This window comes from Rhinolophus sinicus, chromosome 5 (assembly GCF_057876585.1).
Source record: "Rhinolophus sinicus isolate RSI-liver-muscle chromosome 5, RSI-T2T, whole genome shotgun sequence".
NCBI lineage: Eukaryota > Metazoa > Chordata > Mammalia > Chiroptera > Rhinolophidae > Rhinolophus > Rhinolophus sinicus.
In genome coordinates, this window is record NC_142505.1 from 105,933,260 (window position 1) to 105,952,700 (window position 19,441).

The 19,441-nt window shown below is 43.8% G+C and overlaps 1 protein-coding gene across 5 annotated transcripts in view; it reads left to right on the forward strand.

Moving 5' to 3' along the window:
* Nucleotides 1–6,050: 6,050 nt before the first annotated feature.
* The window catches only part of CREBRF (CREB3 regulatory factor), a 52,492-nt gene continuing 39,101 nt past the window's right edge, over nt 6,051–19,441 (forward strand). For 2 of the 5 annotated variants that reach the window (XM_074313903.2, XM_019741404.3), the window contains exon 1: nt 6,051–6,192. The gene's annotated coding sequence lies outside the window, so the exon portion shown is untranslated. Of the gene's footprint in view, nt 6,193–14,910; nt 15,152–17,356; nt 17,451–19,441 lie in introns of all 5 variants that reach the window. The other 3 variants (XM_088798775.1, XM_074313904.2, XM_088798776.1) reach the window with 3 other exon arrangements.

Consider the following 19,441-nt stretch of genomic DNA (forward strand, 5'->3'; position numbering starts at 1 on the left):
AGCCAACTCAAAGCAGTATTCTAGTGGCTGAGGATGCTGAGTGACTAATGCCTCCCGCTACCTGGAACACCTCTCACCCTTCTCAGCTCTGCCCGCTGACCCCAGAGTCAGGCCCTGGAGGCACTCGCCCACCTCCTCCCTTCTCAAGTTGTGACCCCTCTGGGGTTCCAGACCAGCCTTTGCTTATTTCTGTCACCCAACTGTATAATTTACAGGGTGTTTTCCCTGAGGTTGCAAAAGCTTTGCTGGGCTGGATCCCTGGCTTGTTCAACGGTGAGATCCCTGTAACCTTGCACACAGTAGGTGCACAATAAGTGTTATTTAATTTGTTGCGAGTCCTGTGGGAGGCCCGCTCTCAAATGAACATTTTGTGAATTCCATTTTCTAGCTGTTGCGTTTACGTCAAGTACTGGTCAAGCTTCAGCTGTCTGACGTGGAGCTCTGAGGTCTTGCTGAGCCAGCTTCATGAGCCTGGGACCCCTGCTCCACCCTCAGGTGGCCCCGCACCTGGTTTAATGCTCTGTTATCGTCAGGATACTTAATACTTTTGAGTAAGGGTCCCTACGTCTTCCTTTTGCACTTGGCCCCACAAGTGATGCAGCTGTGCCTGCACACTGGAGTGTGTCCCTCTGACCTTGGTGGGTCCGAATAGGGCATTACACACATATCTGCACATTCCTGGAAATCACCTGCAAAATTAGATGCATGTATACTTGTGTACGTTTTTCTGGAGAGGAAGTCTGTGGCTTTCATCGGATCCCCAGAAAAGCTCAGAACCACTGTCAATAATGACAGCAATTGCGAACCTTTACCTGGTGTTTGTGTGCCAGGCCCTAAGGAATCTACAGGTGTTGTCTCACACGTCACCAAATTGTAACTGGGCCAGGGCAGGGCAGAGAGTGGTACTCCCAACTCCTCTTCTCACCCAGGGAGGAGAGAAGAAAACCACCAACAGGGTCCTCCCTGTTCTCGTGGCGATTGCTGGAGCCCTAACCTGTTACACTTCCTTTGTTAGGGGGAGAGAATTCCCCCCACGTTTTCCTAATCCCTCTTCAATTCCCAGTGCTACTCCCAGTTTTCCCAAAGGTGAAGTTTCTTTTGCCACGCTGGGATTGGGTAAGTGGGCAAGAAGCCCCCTCACGTCCAGCCAACTGGTTGTAGGGGCAGCGGGAAAGAGCTGTAGCCAGCTCTCTGGGACTCCTGCAGCCAGACTCTTTGACTTGAGCATGAGTGATGGGTGCACTGCCCAGGTTGGCAGGGAGCAGGTGCCCTCAGGGTGCGTATGGAAAGGCAGGTGGCCACTGAGTTACAGGGCTGAGTGAGGGCAAGGTTTCCCCCCGGTACTGCCCCTCCTAACACAATCTCCAGTTGCCATTCAGGTTTGTTCATGTCTTTATGTCTCACCGTGACAGGAGTGTGAGTGCAGCTGCAGGATATCGGACCCATTTACACATCTCACTCTTGAACCGGGCCTTCTGAAAACAGGATGAAAACAAAACTACTGGGCACCGTCCCGGTTTTGCTGTAGCGTGAAGAAAATTTATGACCTTGTGAACTTGTGGGGGGGAAACAGTTGGATACAGACGACCCCCCCAATGTCACCCTCAATTTTCTAAACATTTTATGATGTATTTCTTTCCCATAGCAATCTCTCTGAACTGTTTACTTCCTCTATTTGGAAACCCAGCATCACAGTTTGACACCAAATTGGGTCCTTTGGCGTGTGTGTCCATTTGTGGTTCAACAAACTATTATGGCTACAGGTCTTGGTTCCTGCTTCTTATCAATCTGTTCCTCCACTTTGTGTTTTTATCGTCCTACTTCTGGCCTCACCGACAAGAATGTCTCATTGTACCTGTCCTCTGGGAGTCTTTCCGACAACAAATGCTAGATTGTTCTCGCTCCCTCGCTTCCTGGTTTGCTATCAGAGTTGCTGATACTAACAGTGTGTGTTCAGCTCGGCACTGGCAAAAAACAAAACCAAAAAACAAAACCCACAGGAACTATTAGTTGTCCTAGAAGTTTTCAGTCTTAGTGAAACAGACGGAACAGGGACAGTGCCGGAAAATAATGGAATCAGAAAACAGTCTGAGTTGCTTGCTGCTTTCTCTTAACCATGCGACTTTCCCTTCTCTGCTGCTGCTTGTCTTCTCAGAAGCTTCCAGTCACATTCCCCCTGGCAGGTGGACGTGGGGAGGGGCGACCAGCACTGGGGAGCCCCTGTTATGCATCCGGTCCTGCGAGAAAGTGGCCTTGAAACCCACATTTGTCATGTTCTTTACAACCGCCCGAGGGCCACCCCTCTTGCAAACTCTCTCGTGATGTTGGCTTTCCATCTTAGTCTGCTTTACCAGGTTCCACGTTCCTCCAGGGCAAGGACTGTGTCTTTGTGTACCCATTAGGCACTCAACAAATGTCACTCTCTTTATTTCTCTCCCTTCCCTTCCTCTACTCCTCCCTAAACACAGACTTGAATATGCCATCTAATGACAATGCCTCGCATGCTCCATAATTCAAGGATATATTAGCGTTTAGGCACTTGATTTAATTGAAGAAATGATAATCAAGGCACATGATGTGAATAATACAAAGTAATAAGTCCATTAAGTGCTCAGTTGGGAGGCAGAGGAAAGGAGATTAATGAGGGCAGAAATAGATGAAGATGTGGGATCTCGAGTCATGGAGGATGAATAGGGTTTGGGGTGTTAATCTGTGCATTCAGATCACCAGTGGTTATTAAGCTCCTATCCCAGGGCCGGCCTGGTTCTAGGGATGGAGACTGAGGAATCAGGTAAATGGTAGACTAGGGAAAAGCATTCTGGACTGAATTTGGTGCTTTCTGGGAGAAGTGAGAAACAGAAGCTCAGAGCTGTCACTTAACACTATGTCCTCTTGAGAGAGGTAAGGCATGGGAAGAACCTATCTTTTTTCTTCCCCCAAAGAATATCTTTTAGGAAAGATGAATGAGGCATGGGTACCCACTGCCAGCCATCAATTAGTATATCTTTTAGATTCAGCCTCAGCAATGCTCGTCTTCTCAGGAAGAAAATCGGTTTTTAGAAGTAACAGAAGGACACAGCTTTTCCTGGAGATCTTCCAGCTTTGAATTAATTCATCTCACTTCTGAAGCTGTGAAATCTTAACATACCACACAGGTCCAGGGGGTTCTGAAAGGAAACACTTAGATGCAAAAGGATAACACTTACTTAGAAGGCGTAGGCATAATCAGCAGGCTGGGCTCAGTCTGTGCTCGAGCGAAGACGTACACACATGAAGCTTAACCTTTTAGGCCATAAGGAAAGTTAGGACCTATGGCAACTGCTTTAGTTTTTTTAAGAGAACTCAATGTTAAAGTTAGAAGTATTGTGGGGAACATCCGGTTCTAGTCCATATCCCTGCTGGTGAGGAACTTGGAACCCAGAGAGGTCCAGCCTCTCACCCTGGACTTCATAGTTGGTCAAGTTCAAATTGGGGTCTCGGGTGCAATAACAGTGTTCCAAATACATCTAGGTTTAAAGTGGGCGAAATGTCTGCGTAGACAAAGAATATCTCTAGAAAGATACACAGAGTGGGAAACTGGTTGCTTCTGAGAAGGGGAACACGGGTGGGAGGGAGACTTAATATTCACTGTACCATTTTTACCTTTTGAATTTTGTGCCATGTATATGTTACCTACTCAAAAAAGGAGCTAATTTATTTTTAAGAATTCAGTGGAGCCCTAAGTATTGTTTTGCTCTCCCTGTTGTCTCATGTTCTTGTAAAACATATTTTTCTGACTCAGGCTGTCCCAATATGATTCTGCAGGAGCAAGGTTAAGCACTTTGGAAGTGGCGATGGCAGTTGGTTACTAAATACTTTGTGGCTAGAACAAGAAGAGCCTCCTGAACCTCAGGCCAGTGCTATTCCAGAGCCCCAACTTCCAGTCAACTTTGTGGCATAATCTGGCAGGATAACACCCAGGGAAACACAGATTAATTAACAGTCAGTGATTTCATTCACTTCAGAACATGATATAGTCACGAACAAACCTTGATCGAAAGGTCTCTGTTAGCCAAAACTCTTTCCTTTCCAAGACAATGGAAGATGCAAAGGTGAGAATCCAAGGTAATTCACTAGTAAACGCCTTCAATGGGCACAGCCTAGTGCTAGAAGGATAAGGCTGGTCCTTGGCTCCAAGGAACTGGTGCCCGGTAGAGGCGGTGAAAATGCCTGTGTCCCAAGAGCAGTGTAACAATGGCAAAGCTAACCATCTGCTGGAGTTTTTCCAAAAATAGTATTAAAAGAGAGGATAGCGTGTGGTGTATTCCAAGAAATGAATTTCATTGACTGAGTGAGAGGAGCATGGCACAAACTTCCCAAGCTAGTTTTTCTATTGGGGTTTCAATGTTAAACTCCAGTTGATATGGAAAATTAGAATGTATATGTTAGACTTAAAAAAGAAAAAAAATGCTATTTACCGTGCAGTAGGGAAAATATTCCTTCATTGGGTATTGAGATCTTAAGGCATTTTGAAGGATGCAGAAGTGAGATTTACTTTTCTCTTAGGTATTTACATATATCTTCCTACTAATATTGTGTACAGAAGTACTATTTTAGTGGATGTTGAGCTGCTAAAGTCTGGAGTTATCCTTACTTGCTATTTCATCTACAGTAGATCTAGGATGTGTTTGAAACAATCCAGTAATAGTACTACCATTCATTAATTGTTCACTATACGTAATGTACTATGGTAAGAGCTTATATGAATTTTTTCACTGAATTCTCAGTGATAAGTACCATCAGCCCCATGAGGTACATATTATAGAGGAGCCTTGCAGAAATCGAATAATTTGTGCTGGTTCACATGTGGTAGAGAGCAGGGATCCAAATCCAGGTTGTTATTCAGCCAGTATTTAATGACTGCCTGTGTGCCAGGTAGAGGATAAACCTGGATAAAGGTAGAGGACAAACAACACACTGAGTCCCTGTCCTTTTGAAGCTTGTTATAGAAGTCTTTTGCACTCCAAAGTTCTTTGCTTTGACGTTGACATTATACACCTTCCTTAGATCAATGCAAAGAAGAGCTACGTGTTCAAAGTCGGTTACTCCTAAGACAAAACGCATCCTGAAGGAACCTGGCCAAGCATTTCAGTCCCCGAATCCTACATTCCCTATGCTTACTAAAATCAGATTTCTGTTCTGTGCTCAGAAGTAGAAAAGTAGTCTGGAAACACAGGCTGTGATAGCTGGGTCATTTACTAGCTGCCTGACCTTAAGTTTAACTTAACCCCTCTGAGCCTTAATTTCCCCGTCTGAAAATTGGTGTATTACCACTGCAGGAGCTTGTAGGAATAACTAACTGAGGCAATAAGTCCCCCACATAGTACCCCTTCAATGATAAAGGGTCGCTATCGCTATTAATAGGATTAGGAAGCACAAGAAAACTTCAAGCCCACGTGTTACGAAGGCTTTTTTCATCCAAGCGCTTCTAGTAGTATAGTTTGTGTAAAGGTCTTGTCTCTCTTAAGGGTGCACGCAATCTGATTATCCCCGTGTCTGAGGCACAATGACCATTAGTTGAATGAATTAGTGGAGTGAATACTAGTTGAACGACTGAAGGCAAGGTCAGTCTCTCAGTGAATTACATTCAGATGGGTAGGATATTTATAAAACAAAGTCGATACAATCCCCCTTCTAATTAATGCCCTCTGTTCCCGTAGTTCCCTTCAAGTTTCATTGAACTGTAAAATGGGCATACGGACACGTCAGGCCCAACCGCGTAGTTGAGCGATGAGACAAAACGCTGCATGTGAAAAGCCTCCGTAAACGAACATCCTCTACAACGTGCGTGGGGCTGGATGTCAGAGATGGCCCCCGCCCACGCTGCAGTGGCGGGCGCGGAGTCCACGCTCCGCCCCCTTCTTCCTGGTTTATCCCGGCAACCCGCCCCTCCGGCGTCATGTGACAGGGGTGCCTGCTGAGCCGAGCTCCTCATTGGCCGGGCTGTAGAACGCTTTGCGATTGGCCGGAGGCCGGCGGGCCCCCGCCTCCCTCCTCCTCCTCGCCGCGGCCCACGTGAGGGGGGCGAGTCACGCGATTTCCGGGAACCCGTCAGGAAGGACATAAACAAAACAAACCCGAGGCAGCATGGAGAGGGGCCGCGGCCCCTGCAGCGGAACCGGACCCAGCCCCTGAGCCACCCCACACCCACAGGTGAGCGCCGCTGCCTGCAGCCCGTAGCCCGCAAGGGCTTGGGCTGGGGGACGAGCCAGGCGGGGGGCGGAGGAGGGCCGCTGGCCTAGGAGGCAGCAGCGCCGGGGCTCTGAGCCGGGCCGGCACGGGGCGGGGGCCGGGACCAGGGCCGAGTCTAGGGGCGCGCGGGCCGCAGGCTGCCGCCTGCCGATCACGGGGGCTCCAGGCCCCCTCCCCCACCCTCGGCCCGGGAGTTATATAAAAGCGCGGGGCGGCGGTAGACGGGACCCACAGGCGGGAGGCAGGCTAGGCCAGGGATGGGCAGCACCGGGCGTCCGCCTTGCCGGGCCGCCAGCTCGTTCACCGCTGCCTCAGAGCCCGGGGCCGTGGCTGCCTGCAACCGGCCTGTCAGAGAAGCGAGCGGGTGGGAGGGGCCGGGGAAGGGAGGGGAAGCGAGGCTGGCGGGGGAGGAGGAGAGAGAGGGGCGTGTGAGTAAGGGCCGGAGCCACAAAGGTTGGAACCGGGCTGGCAGGAGACGGGGAAGCTCTGGCTGGGGGTAGAGGGGTCCAGGCAGGGGTGTCTCGGGCGTAGTTGATCCCCCTTTCCGTCCCCGCCCCAGCGATAGGCAAGAGGGGCCTCCCTCCCGGGATTTGTTTATATGTCTTCTCAAAGCAGCTTGAAGCTGCTCGGAGGCGGAGCCCTCGACGAGGAGTGGCAGGCCTTGCCGTCCAATAGGGCAGGCAGACGGGGGCAGTCTCACCAATGGGCGTAGGGGAGGCGGTGCCGCGGGACCCCAATTGGTTAGGCTGTGTCGGGGGTGGGCCGGGTGGGGCGGCCATGTTAGATGGGAGGGGACCGGTGGTGGTGGGTCCCTGAGAGGGGAGGAGACAGGGCAAAGGGCGCGGGAGCCGGGCTGGGGGCGCTTCGGGTGTCCGAAGGCGAGTCCGATCGGACCAGGAAGTAGCTCAGGGGAGCCTCACCCCGACCCGCCGCTCTCCCCACCCGAGCAGAGGAGGCAGGGAAGTACCGAGGGCAGTCCAGCCGCCCCTGGGGGTGGTTCCTGGGACTAGATGGAGCTCAGTCTCTGGATTCTCGCTCTTACTCGGCCCTACGCTTCCTGACAAGCCGGGCTGCCAAACCCTGTAACTGACCTCTAAATCAAGATAGTAAACCTTTCGCTGTTTCTGAGCGGACTTGAGCTTTAAGACTACCTTAAGAAGGTACTTGGATAACTAGAGGTCTGAATTTCTACACCAGGCCTCAGATAGAGTCAGACAGGGAGGAGGAAGTTCTGCTTTTCTGGATTTTGCACCGAGAAAACCAGGACTAGGAAAACAGACAAAGTTAAGGGCTTGTCGGGGTTTCCATTTTTTCATCAAGATACCTTCTAAAGATCAGTCTCTCACCCCCAACCCCTAGTCTTAATTTGCCCCCTTCACATTGGTAGCTCGTGTAAATGAACTTAATGAGAAAATTACGTTAGGTTTGAAGGTTCTTTAGGACGTTGTCTTGCGAATAATAACCTGCAGGTGAGAAATAGGATCAAGATCTGACTTTTTAAAAAGCAGAAAATAAGACTTCTGGGTAAATCTTGTTATCTGTGGTAAACTGTCCCTTGATTGCACTTTAAATATTTTTTCCAGTTGTCTTTTTAAATCCAAAATAGTTAGGAGAAACACCACGGAAGAAGGGGGAAATGGTTTGAGTAGTTACAAAATCACTAATTGTACTTTAATTGTTTCGGCATCCTGTTGGCTTTATTAAATGCTTAATTTAACTTTATGTTAACATCAACTTACAACCTGTGACTACATTGGTATTGTCAAAGGTACCAGGCTGTTGATGATGCATCTTTGGTTAAGCACTTAGGGGTAGGAACATGCCTCAGATATATCATGCGAGGGCTGTTCAAGAGTTGACTGTATCATTTAGGTATTTGCATTGTCTACTATTTTGTTAACTGGAGAAAAAATAATTGGTAAATAAATGATTTATCAGTTTCTCTATTAATTTGACATGGTTGATTCACAGTTCTGTTAAGAATGGTACGTAAAAATATAATCCCTGTTTAGGTGGTAGACTTCAGTACTTAAATATAACTTTAACAGCAAATAAAAACATTAGCTTATTTTTTCCCCTCTTATTCTAAGAATGGCAAATAGATCCGCTAGAACTTACTTGGGTGTAATTCTTTTATATGACTGATCTAGCATCTTTGGGGTTTTTAAGCTCGTAAGCAAAGAAGAGGCTAACTACATCCAGAAGAAGAGATTTTTGTATGCTCCACTTGCCATCCCATTCTCTGTCTGTCATGGCAAGGGAAAAGAAACTTTTACAAAGACTTTGTCCTAGTTAGTTTATTAGTTCATTCATTGTGTGTGGGTTCTTGGATGTTAGCATAAGGAGTAAAGGAACAACTAGTATGGTTCCTGGTGGTGGTTAACTAAGTACAAGTGACAGTACAGGTACGATGAACTTCTATGTTGATTCTTTAACGCAGTGCGGTTTTTAAAAGATTGAGAGGACCAGTCGCTTTTAAAGTTTATTTTATGATTGCTTTTACAGTTTATTTTTTAGTTAAGAGTGACAGTTTTGTGACTTTGAATCAGCAAATGTTCCATGTGGGTTTCTACTTGGATTTTTTTTGGGCAGAATTCTTTTTCACCATATTTCAGTTCATCTTCCAGGGTAGATAAACTCTTAGGCTGGACATAAATTTGTCAGACCATTGGTTCCGATGATTCTAAGGTAGGGGTCAACAGGCTTCCTCTGTACAGAGTCAAATCTTAAATGTTTAGGTTTTTGTGGTCCGTATAGTCTCTGTCACAATGACTCAGCTCTGCAAACTGTAGCATGAAAACAACCATGGATAACATGTTTGGGGCCATATTCCAATAAAACTTTATTTTCAAGAGCAGCCTGTGGTTGAAGGCTGTAGTTAGTTGGTCAAACCCTGTTTCCTGACATCAGTCACTGGGTTCTGAGTACTTTGATGTCAGATATTGCAGAACATAAACACTCACTTGAATTAATATTTGAGCATGTGCATCATGTATATATCTCCTGCCTTGGAGAATTTTTAGAATTAGAGCACATGGCAACCTTGTATTCTATATTTTTATTTCATTTGCAAATAGATGTTTTCCTGAAAACACATTTCAAATGAACGTTGGAATATTAAGTTCTATTTAAGAAATGCGTTCAGAATGAAAAAACTTTGGCTTTAAGATATGATACCTAAGAACCTTAACATATTCAAGGGTATGGTCCCATTGAAGTTTAAAAGTGCATTTATCATATCATTCCTTACAAAACCTCGTATAGCTGTTTCAAGAGCTGTTAGTCAAGTGATGAGTCAACACAGCTAGCTCATATATACATACATATATGTGTATATATATACACGTGTTTATACATATGTGTGTATATGTATATGTACATATAGTATATAAAATAATTCATTTGGAAGCCACATTGATTATGCTGGTGCCTGAGATATTTATAGAATTACCTAAGTAGGGTAGGATACTTTTTCAAATCAGACCCAGAAAGATACAGGTTGCACCACACCTCCTTGGAAAATGTCAAGTGATGCTAAGTGCCCACTGAAGCAGAGATGCCTTAACCTGAAAATATCACACAGGCAAATCCTTAATTTGTCAGCTTTTTTCTTTGTTTTAATGTGATATTTTCCCGTTGTTTTTTTTATGTGAACTGGATTTCAAGTGCAAGTCTGAAAGTTTAGAAAGGAAAACATATTTTAACCTAAAACTGTATCGTCTACTTTCTAGTTCTAGTTAACCTACTGTTTGGCTTGGTGACTGTGGGTAACTCAGTTTATTAATTTGTAATGGTCAAGATTAATGATATTTTCTGTCTCACAGAGGGATATTGGGAAATTGTGTTCTCAGCTCTTGCACTTTGAATATGTATGCTAACACTTTGGGCTGCTTGGAACCACCTCTCAAATCTGGATTCGATTTTCTCTTGGCTTTATTGCTTCTTAGTGCTAATCTTTTTAGCACTTGCCTTACTCTACAGTATTTCTCTACCATTTAACAGGTGAGCTCCTTAAGGTTAGAGTCGGCCTCGTATTTCTATATCCCCCTGTCTCTGAACACTTTTTAGTGCTTCTGAACTGTTTAAATAAATGATGCTAAAAACTGTTTATCTGGAAGGTAATAAAGCCAGTCTGCTGTTAGTAGAGATGTTGGACTTTTCTTAGTTGGAAGGGAGGAATTAATCACCATCTGCGCAAATAGAAAGCCTTCGTTTAAAAACTGACCCTTTTTAACAAAGTTTATATAGAGGCTATTTTGGTGATGTCAAAAAATCCCTTGAATGCTTTTAACTTTTTTGTCAGATAAATTCCATTGGTTAGCCTTGTTGAATACTCCTTCCAGGCACAAAAAAACCTTGTCCTTTGTCCTTTGGATTTGTGTTTGGCTCTTGGCACACTTGGCAAATGTGAGAGGAATCTCATTTCTTAGCGGTTTGGGATAATTGTTCATCTATATATCAGGGTCCCCTTTTGGAAGGAAGCACTGTGGTAAAATCATTCTTGCTAGTAATTCTGATTCACCACGGTGGGGAGGGCTAGACTTCGAGTTTGATGCAGGGGAATGCAGTGGTTCTTTGTGACTGCAGTACCACCCCATTCCGTCGCCAGCCAAGCCTTGTTTGCCTTTTCACCAGTTCATGACATTTCTTCCAAAATCTATACTGAAACACTCTTCCCTAAACAACTTTCTAAACTAGTCACTCCCTACTTATTCCCAGCAACTGATCAGCCTGTCATTTTGTCCTTTTAATACCAAAACCACTTTCACAGCTTTTGTTACAAAGTCATGTTGTCACTTATCTCTGGGTATTGCTGACTTTGACAGTTTCCCATGAAAGTCATGAGCTTGCTGACTTCTTGTCCTGCTCCAGTTCTCTTCAGATTCTTGTTGTTGCTCATTTTCTTCAGTAAAGTCTTCTGCCGTTGAGAGTTTAAGGTGCGCCTTTTTTAGAGGAAGCCACTCCTTTGCTACACGCCGTTCCTCATGCAGTTTGTCTTCTCAATTCTGTTTGCCATGCACCGAGAAAATGAGATGCATTACAGAAATCAGACTTCAGAGAAAGTCCTGGACGGTTTGGGGAAGAACCAGGGGTAGGGTGGATGTACTCTTGTTCAAAAGATGCGCTTGTAGAATTCCCTTCAAACAGCAAGGCTCCTAGCGTCCTCCGTGTGTTGTGTAAGATGTGATGGCCTTGACAGTTTTTGGAACTGCTTTTTAGTAAGCGTTTTCCTTCTTACTATCGAATCCACTTTTGGAGCTGCCCGTAGACTAGTAGAGGAGACAGACATTGCAGCTCAACATTGTGATAATGTTTAGAACAACATGTTCTGAAAATATGGAAGAGGGACTACTAACTGCCTGGGAAAGTTGGAGAAGCTCCACAGAAAAGGTGGCATTTGAATTGGGTTTGAAGACCAGTGAAGGAAGCATTCTCGTTAAGTCCAGGAGGTATAAAAAGTGTGCAAAGCGTGTGGGATGGGGTTGGGTGTGAGAGGGCTTCACCTAAGGGGGTGGGGGACTGGGGGTGGGAAGGAGCAGATGGACGCGCGGGAGGAGACTACTTTGCGAGATTTAGGAGAAAAGAACTTTCTTGCTTTCTCCTTGTCCGCTAATTCTCCTGGGCCTGCCGTCAAGTCGCTGGGCTCTTTTCTCTGTAGCTCTGACTTTGGTTGGTCTTTTTCCCCAGTTTTTACGTTTACTTTTAATCCCTCAGGTTCTGACACGCTTCCCTTCTCTCTTCTAATCTGTCGGTACCAAGGTACCTTTGATTCTGACCCAGTGTGCCCCTAGTCTTTATTTCACCTCCTCCTCTTCATTCCACCTTTATTCCCTTGAGTGCCTTTTCCCCTTTTTGATTCTTCCTTTTCCTTTTGCTTTATTTAAAAACAAAACTTCTTTCACACTATCTGCTGCTTTTGCGTATGAACAACAATATATGTCTGAGGTGAGTCCCTCTTGGGAAATCTTGTAGGATCAACTTGTCTTTGATACCTATTCAAATACTAATTATCCATCTCTATCCATCTCTTTCCTTTTATGAAGCATTTTCCTTTGTATTCAGAGATGCTACTTCTCATAAAGACAGTGCAGAATGTGACTGCTTATATACCGTGTTTTCTGCTTCTTATGCACCTTAAAATGGTTCTATGATGAGATCAATTCAAAGCTCACCTCTTCCTGAAGCTTTCCCAGACTTTCCCAGGTGGAGATGGTTAGACTCTTCTCAGTGGTTTTATAGAATTTTTCTAAACAACGTCTTTTTAAAAGCAGCTTTATTGAGGTATAATTTACATAAAATGTACCCAATTTTCAGTTGTGACACATATATGCAGTCATCTAACCATCTCTGCAGTCATGATATGGAGCATTTCCATCACTGCGAAAAGTTTCCTCATGCTGCTCTTCACCCCTGGCCCCGAGTTTTCAAATTTTACTCTCTATGCCTATGGTTTTGTCTTTTTTGGAATTTCATATAAATGCAGTCATAGGATGTGTTGTCTTTTGAGTCTGGCTGCTTTTACTTAATGCTTTTGAGATTTATTCACGTCTTTTTGAGTAACAGTTGAATACTTATTATTGTATAGACGTACCACAATTTGTCCATTGGATATTTGGGTTGCTTCCAGATTTTAGGCTGTTGTGAACAAAGCAGGTATAAACTTCATGTACAGGTACTTTAAATATCTCTTTTAACGTTAACTACCTTTTATTTGGAGGTCAAGTTGCAGAATGGTTAAGAGTGCAAGTCCTGGAGTTAGCTATATTCCCAAACTTTTTGCTAGCTCTGTGGTTTTGAGAATCTCTAAGCTTAGATTCCCCATCTGTAAAATGGGACTGGCTGGAGATTGGAGCAAGCTGGAGAGCACAGGCCAGTTTAAAGGGATAACTCGGATTTCAATTGAAGTGATTTTGTTGGGAATCTGTATCCAATGTTGTCACATCTAATTTTTTTTCCCCTAAGAGAGTGGCATTTGATAACAGGATTAAGAAACTTTATATGAAATTTCCAATTTAAATGCTGACAATTAAAATTTATTTTTTGGAAACATTAACGTGTGGGCTGAAAAAAACCCATATGTAGGCATTGATTTGTGGCTGCAGTACAGTTTGAGACTTTTGCTTTAAATCTTAAATCAGCTAATTTTGTCTTTTTGTTTTAAAATATATGTATGCCTGGTAGAGTGAACTTGTTAGGACTGTGTCTTATATATTAGCATAATAATTTGCTGGTTGTCCAAACTCCCAAGTTAAAAATGTATGAGTTACTGTAAATGAATTTTATTCTTTCCTCAGATTGGAGGGATATAAGAATTCTGAGTGTCTGATAGGAGGGTCGGACCAGGTTCTTGTTACACTTTGTACTTGTCTGATAGCTGCTGATTCTATTCAAAGCTGTGTTTTCCCAGCAGTTGAAATAGTCAGCTTCCTTTGTTTGATTTATTCAGAACCCTATTGAGACAAGTATGGCATAGATTAAACTGCGTGTGTGTTTATTAGAAACTGTAAGGTAGTGTAGATATGAAGATAAATTTTCTATAGGTCCATTCCCTGAGTTGCCCAAAATCTATGGTGACTATAAACTCTATATATAGTATAACTATAAAAAGAGATAAATCGTATGTAATTGTTTGAACAATAAGCGCAGTAATCTCTCTGAGGAAGCCCTTTCCCCTATAATGTATCTGCCGATTCTTTATGGTGTTACTGGTTTGCAGCTTTGTGAATTACTTTGTGAACCCAAAGATCCTTTTGTTGATTAAACCAGCATAATTGACGTTCACCCTCATAAAGCCAGGGCAAGGGTGTTAAATGACCTGTGTTGCCTGCATATCCCTTATTCACCCTCGTTCCAGGCAGTTGGGTTTTTGTGATAATTAAGTGTGGAATTTAGACAATCTGAGATTGAGTTGAGTTTGGGTTCATAACTTCAGTTAGCAGCAACAACCCAGGAAAATCTTATACCAAGGAAGGAATCTGAAAATAAAATCAGCCACTACTTATTGTCTGTTTAGTGCCAGAGCTAGACACTTTACGTATTATCGTGAAGCACAATATTCTTGCAAAGTAAGAAGGGGAATTCCTGTATTTACAAATAAAAGAAGGCAAGGGCGAATCTGGAATGAAGTTCCAAATATTCAATGATAAAGGAAAACCTTTTATCTTGAATCTAGAGTTTGCTTCTCATAGAGGAAGCCTTTTAGGAGGATTAGAATCACAGAGGCAGCCAGCCTTTCTCAGTGTTGAAAGACATGACCTCAAAACTATATTCATCATCTCTCTGTGCCGTAACCTCTGTACCAGCTGTTCCGTAGTCCAGTGCCCATTTCACAGAGTAGGAAGGAATTGGAAGGGAATTTCAAAATTGTCTCTACATTCATGCTACTTTTTTTTTTTTTTTAAAGATTTTATTGGGGAAGGGGAACAGGACTTTTATTGGGGAACAGTGTGTACTTCCAGGCCTTTTTTCCAAGTCAAGTTGTTGTCCTTTCAGTCTTAGTTGTGGAGGGTGCAGCTCAGCTCCAGATCCAGTTGCCTTTTCTAGTTGCAGGGGGCGCAGCCCACCATCCCTTGCGGGAGTCAAACCGGTAACCTTGTTGTTGAGAGGACACACTACAAACAACTAAGCCATCCAGGAGCTCAGCAGCAGCTCAGCTCACGGTGCCGTGTTCAATCTTAGTTGCAGGGGGCACAGCCCACCATCCTTTGCGGGACTCGAGGAATCGAACTGACAACCTTGTGGTTGAGAGCCCACTGGCCCATGTGGGATTCGAACCGGCAGCCTTCGGAGTTAGGAGCACGGAGCTCTAACCGCCTGAGCCACCGGGCCGGCCCCATTCATGCTACTTTTGAGAAGTGTCAAATCTGAGAAAGGAGGGAGGAGAAGAGCCCAGATCCTTCATAACAGAACCAAAGTTAGGGTATGTCCTGTGATGGGTATTTGCCTGGAATCTTGTTGTGTGGCCCAAGTGTGGTCTTTCCTTCAACACTGTCTGCTTTTATGCTGCTGCTGAACAACTCAGAAAATGAAATGATTCTTTAAAACTCCAACCTCAACTTGTATTACATATTTTGTTTTAATTAAAAGTGTGTGTGGGGGGGGGAGGGAGGGATGGAAGGGGGGGAGGGGAGAGAGAGAGAGAGAGAGAGAGAGAGAGAGAGAGAGACACCAGAGTAACATATCAGTCCCGTGCCTGGGTTCAGTTGGTTTAAATAAGTTTTAATCCTTGTCCTTTCTCTGCCATCTCCTCCCTAAACAAGAATTATCTCAGGTCTTTAAAAGTAACTGAAATTCAAACAGCACTCTTCCTGGAAATTTAGAAGAAAATTCAGGAGTACGGTTTTAAATATTTTTGCCATATGATACTACAGTGGTTCAAGACAAATTATCAAGCTACTGCACGATACTCAGAGCACGTAAAAGATGCTCAATAAATATATATTAAATGACTGACTTCTGTGTAATGTCCTCTTTGTGTATGAAGAACCTCACACCCCATCTCCTTATTCAGAAGGGCCTGTGATCTTGAGATTTCTCGTTCATTGTCAGTCAGCTTTGTCTGGATGTGTGTGCTGGGCAAGGCGTTGCTTTTGGCGTGCACTGTGGTGAAATAGACATGAGGTGTAATGATCATTCTCGGAGGTTTTACAATCTGGCAGTGGAGGCCAGGGGTTGGGGAGGATGAGGAAGAAGGAAAACGTTGTGAGCAAAGGCATACAAGGCCAGAGTCTCGCTGTTGGAGCTCCTTAGTGGAGCGGAGGGGAATTGAAAGTCCCTCACGGATTTGGGGGAAATTGAAAGATCAAGCAAATATTAGTGTTATAGAAGAGTAATGGAAGATGGGGTTGGAGAGATAGTTTCATTGTGTCTGAGTATCTTGAGCATTATCCAAGAGATGCTTTGGAGTTGCTGCAAACTTAGGAACACAGTGCTGATATGATGTGGTGGTTTAGGGAGAATAATTTATAATGGGGCAGAAGAACTGGAGAGGGAGAGGCTGGAGGCAGGAAAATCTGTAGGCAAATATTGGAATGGTAAACATAAAATGATGAGGTCCAAGTAAGGTTGAGAAAGTGGGAAGGGCCAAGTCAAACAGATGCCTGTGTGCTCACTACAATGGAAGCTGTCAGTTGATCTGTGTTACAGAGAACAGGCATGATTTAAACTTGAGTGGGGAGGATGAGGAAAAGAGTCCGGGCTAAGATCAGTGTTCCACCCTGGATGTCTGAGAGCGATGGTACTACTGCAGAACAGCAAATGTTGGGATGGGGAGGTGGCATGTGAGCGAACATGGAAACACCTGTGTCTCAGATGAGAGAGTTCGTGCTTGCGTGTTTAGGATGAAAATGCAGATTTGGATGTCCTCTAGAAATGGTCTTTGAGGCACTGAGGGTGGAGATGGTGTCTGATGATAAGTTGGAATAGAGGCATCCTTTTACTGAATGACCTTGGACAAATCTCTTATCCTTGCTGAACTTCTTTTACTAATATAAAAACGGTTGGACAAAGGGTGGGGAGTTGTAATGATGCTAATACTTCCCCTGACTACTTCACCAAGTTGTTTTATGAAAGGACAGGGTGTAGCAATACGCTTTGTGATCTGTAAACAGCTACACAAATATAAAGTGAATATTTTGTTGCCCGTGGTAACCAAGTGTGGCTGGGGTTAGAAATGCATTCTTTGCTTCTGTCTAAAATTGTCCCATGCTCTTATTCTTGTGCCCTGAGCAACTTAATTGGCGGGTGTCAAGGCTGCAGAAAGCCCCTGATATCTTGTAGTTGATAGTTTTCAGAAATAAAAAGTAGCTCTTCCCATTCAACTCACATTGATCCAAAAACCTGCTTTAATGGTCTTCCTTATTGGTTCCCGAAGTGTTTTAATTAAGCTCCCATATGTTGTTTCTGTAGCCCAAAGATTAAAGTTGGGTGAAACCTTTGGAAAGGAATTGAATAAAATTGTGAGCTGTCTTATGTGTTCTTCCAAGAGAGCATTCCAAGAAGAGATCACTTTTGAGATTTAGTATCTTTTCTTAGCTCCTCTGGGTTCTCAGTAAAATGTGGTTTCAATTACTTTAATTTTTGTGGCAAACCTAGCTCATCCCCCATATTCTGTAAACTCTTGTAGTGTGAGGATAAAAGGAGACTATTGCATTGACCCAGGGACAGAGTTCACTGTGTGCTATGGCGGAAGGAGCACTGCTGTTACAAGGTCATGCATGGTAAGTACTGCTTGTCTAGGAAAATGCCCATTCCTCTCCCAATCTGAGGGAAAAGATAGGTTTTCGCCCTCATTTCTCTCCTCTTTCCTTTATCTTCCCTCCTTAAAGACCAGCAGCATTAGGATTTAGAAAATAAATAGTGGGGATCTTGTGCTAATAATTCCTCACATACACTATCACCATCTAGTTTCACGTTTACTTGCCTGTTTTCTAAATTTTGGAGTTCGGAGAACTGCTGTTGAAGGGTAGAGAATAGCTATTCACCGGCAGTTGTAGTCACAGGGTTTATATTACATAATACAGGGAGAACATGGCCTCACCTTTCCTCCAGTGTGTTCTTTGCATAGGCAGCCTCTGCTTCCTCAGTGGTGTGGAGATTTGGGGCTCTCTGGTTTCTGCTGCACCATAAAACAGGTAGTGGCTAGATTTAGTAATCATTGGAAGGACTGTTCAGCTTGTCTTTTGCTGAATAGTTTTCAGAAGGAGAGGACTTATTGAGTGGGACATATGAAGTGTAGCAGAATGGATGGAATCTGTGGTGGGTGGGTCTGGTCTGCTGAGGAGTCTTGCCAAACTAGGGGGTCTCCTGGGGTATACGCATGGGATATACTTTGAAATGACCAAGTCAGTGGTCCTTCCTTTCTCCCTCTATCTCCCCTTTCTCTCCCCTCTCTTCCCTTTCTTCCCTTTCTTTCAACTTTAGTTGGGGATTAAGCCTCAAAAGAAATGATTTATTTAAATTAGGGGTCAGGGCAGTTACTACCTCATTGTGGATCTGGTACAGTTTAAAGACAATGTGAAATGATGAGCGTGAACCAGCAAAGGTCAGGAAAGAGCAAAATAAACCACGATATATTAATTATGTAACAGTATAAATGTGTTGGCATTTCTTACCACAAACAAATTTTTTAAAATATTTTTAATTTTGGTAAAATAAACATAAAATTTTCCACTTAAACCATTTTTAAGTGTACAATTCAGTGGCATTAATTGCCGTGGCAGTCTTGTGTAACTATCACCACTGTCTATTTCTAGAACATTCTCATCATCACAAATAGAAACTCTGTATCCATTAAACACTAACTCTCCCAGCCTCTGGTAACCTCTATTCTACTTTCTATCTTTCTGAATTTGCCTATTCTGGCACCTCCTGTAAGTGGACTCATATAATATTTGTCCTTTTGTGTCTGGTTTATTTCACTTAGCATAATGTTTTCAAGGTTCATCCATGATGTATCATGTATCAGAATTTTATTTTTATGGCCGAATAATATTTTGTTGTGTGTATGTACCACATTTTGTTTTTGTATTCATCTGTTGATGGCCACTAGGGTTGTTTATACCTTTTGGCTCTTGTGAATAATGCTGGACGTGGGTGTACATGTATCTGTTTAAGTCCCTGCTTTCAGTTATTTTGGGTGCATATCCAGACAGGTTTTGCTGGATCATAGTATTAAGTTTGTGCTAAAGTAATTGCGGTTTAAAAGGTTGAAAATAATTGCAAAAACCACAATTAGTTTTGCATCAACCTAATAGTAAGTCTGTGTAACTTTCTGAGGAATGGCTACACTGTTTCCCAGCTGCACTATTTTGCATTCCAACCAGCAATGCACAAGGGTTCCAATTTTTCCATATCCTCACCAACACTTGTTATTTTTCATTTTTTTGGATAATAACCATCCTGATGGTGTGTAAAAATGCTTTGAGCATCTCCTCTGATGCATGTTGGATGACTCTGAGTGCTGCTTACCATTGTGAGGGACCAGTTCCCTCGAGTTACTGAGAGAGCAGGGCCTAAGCCAAGGCCAGGTGAAGCAGGAGCTGTGAGGATTGCAACTGTCAGGTACAGTACCTGCTATTCCTAAGACATTTACATTTATAAAGAGGTTTCTGTTTCTCTTCTTGTCAACCTTTTTCTGTAGTGGACTCTCAGGGATCAGATGAAACTCTCAGATTCAAAAGCGCACAATTGAGTAGCGCTTGGAGGTGTG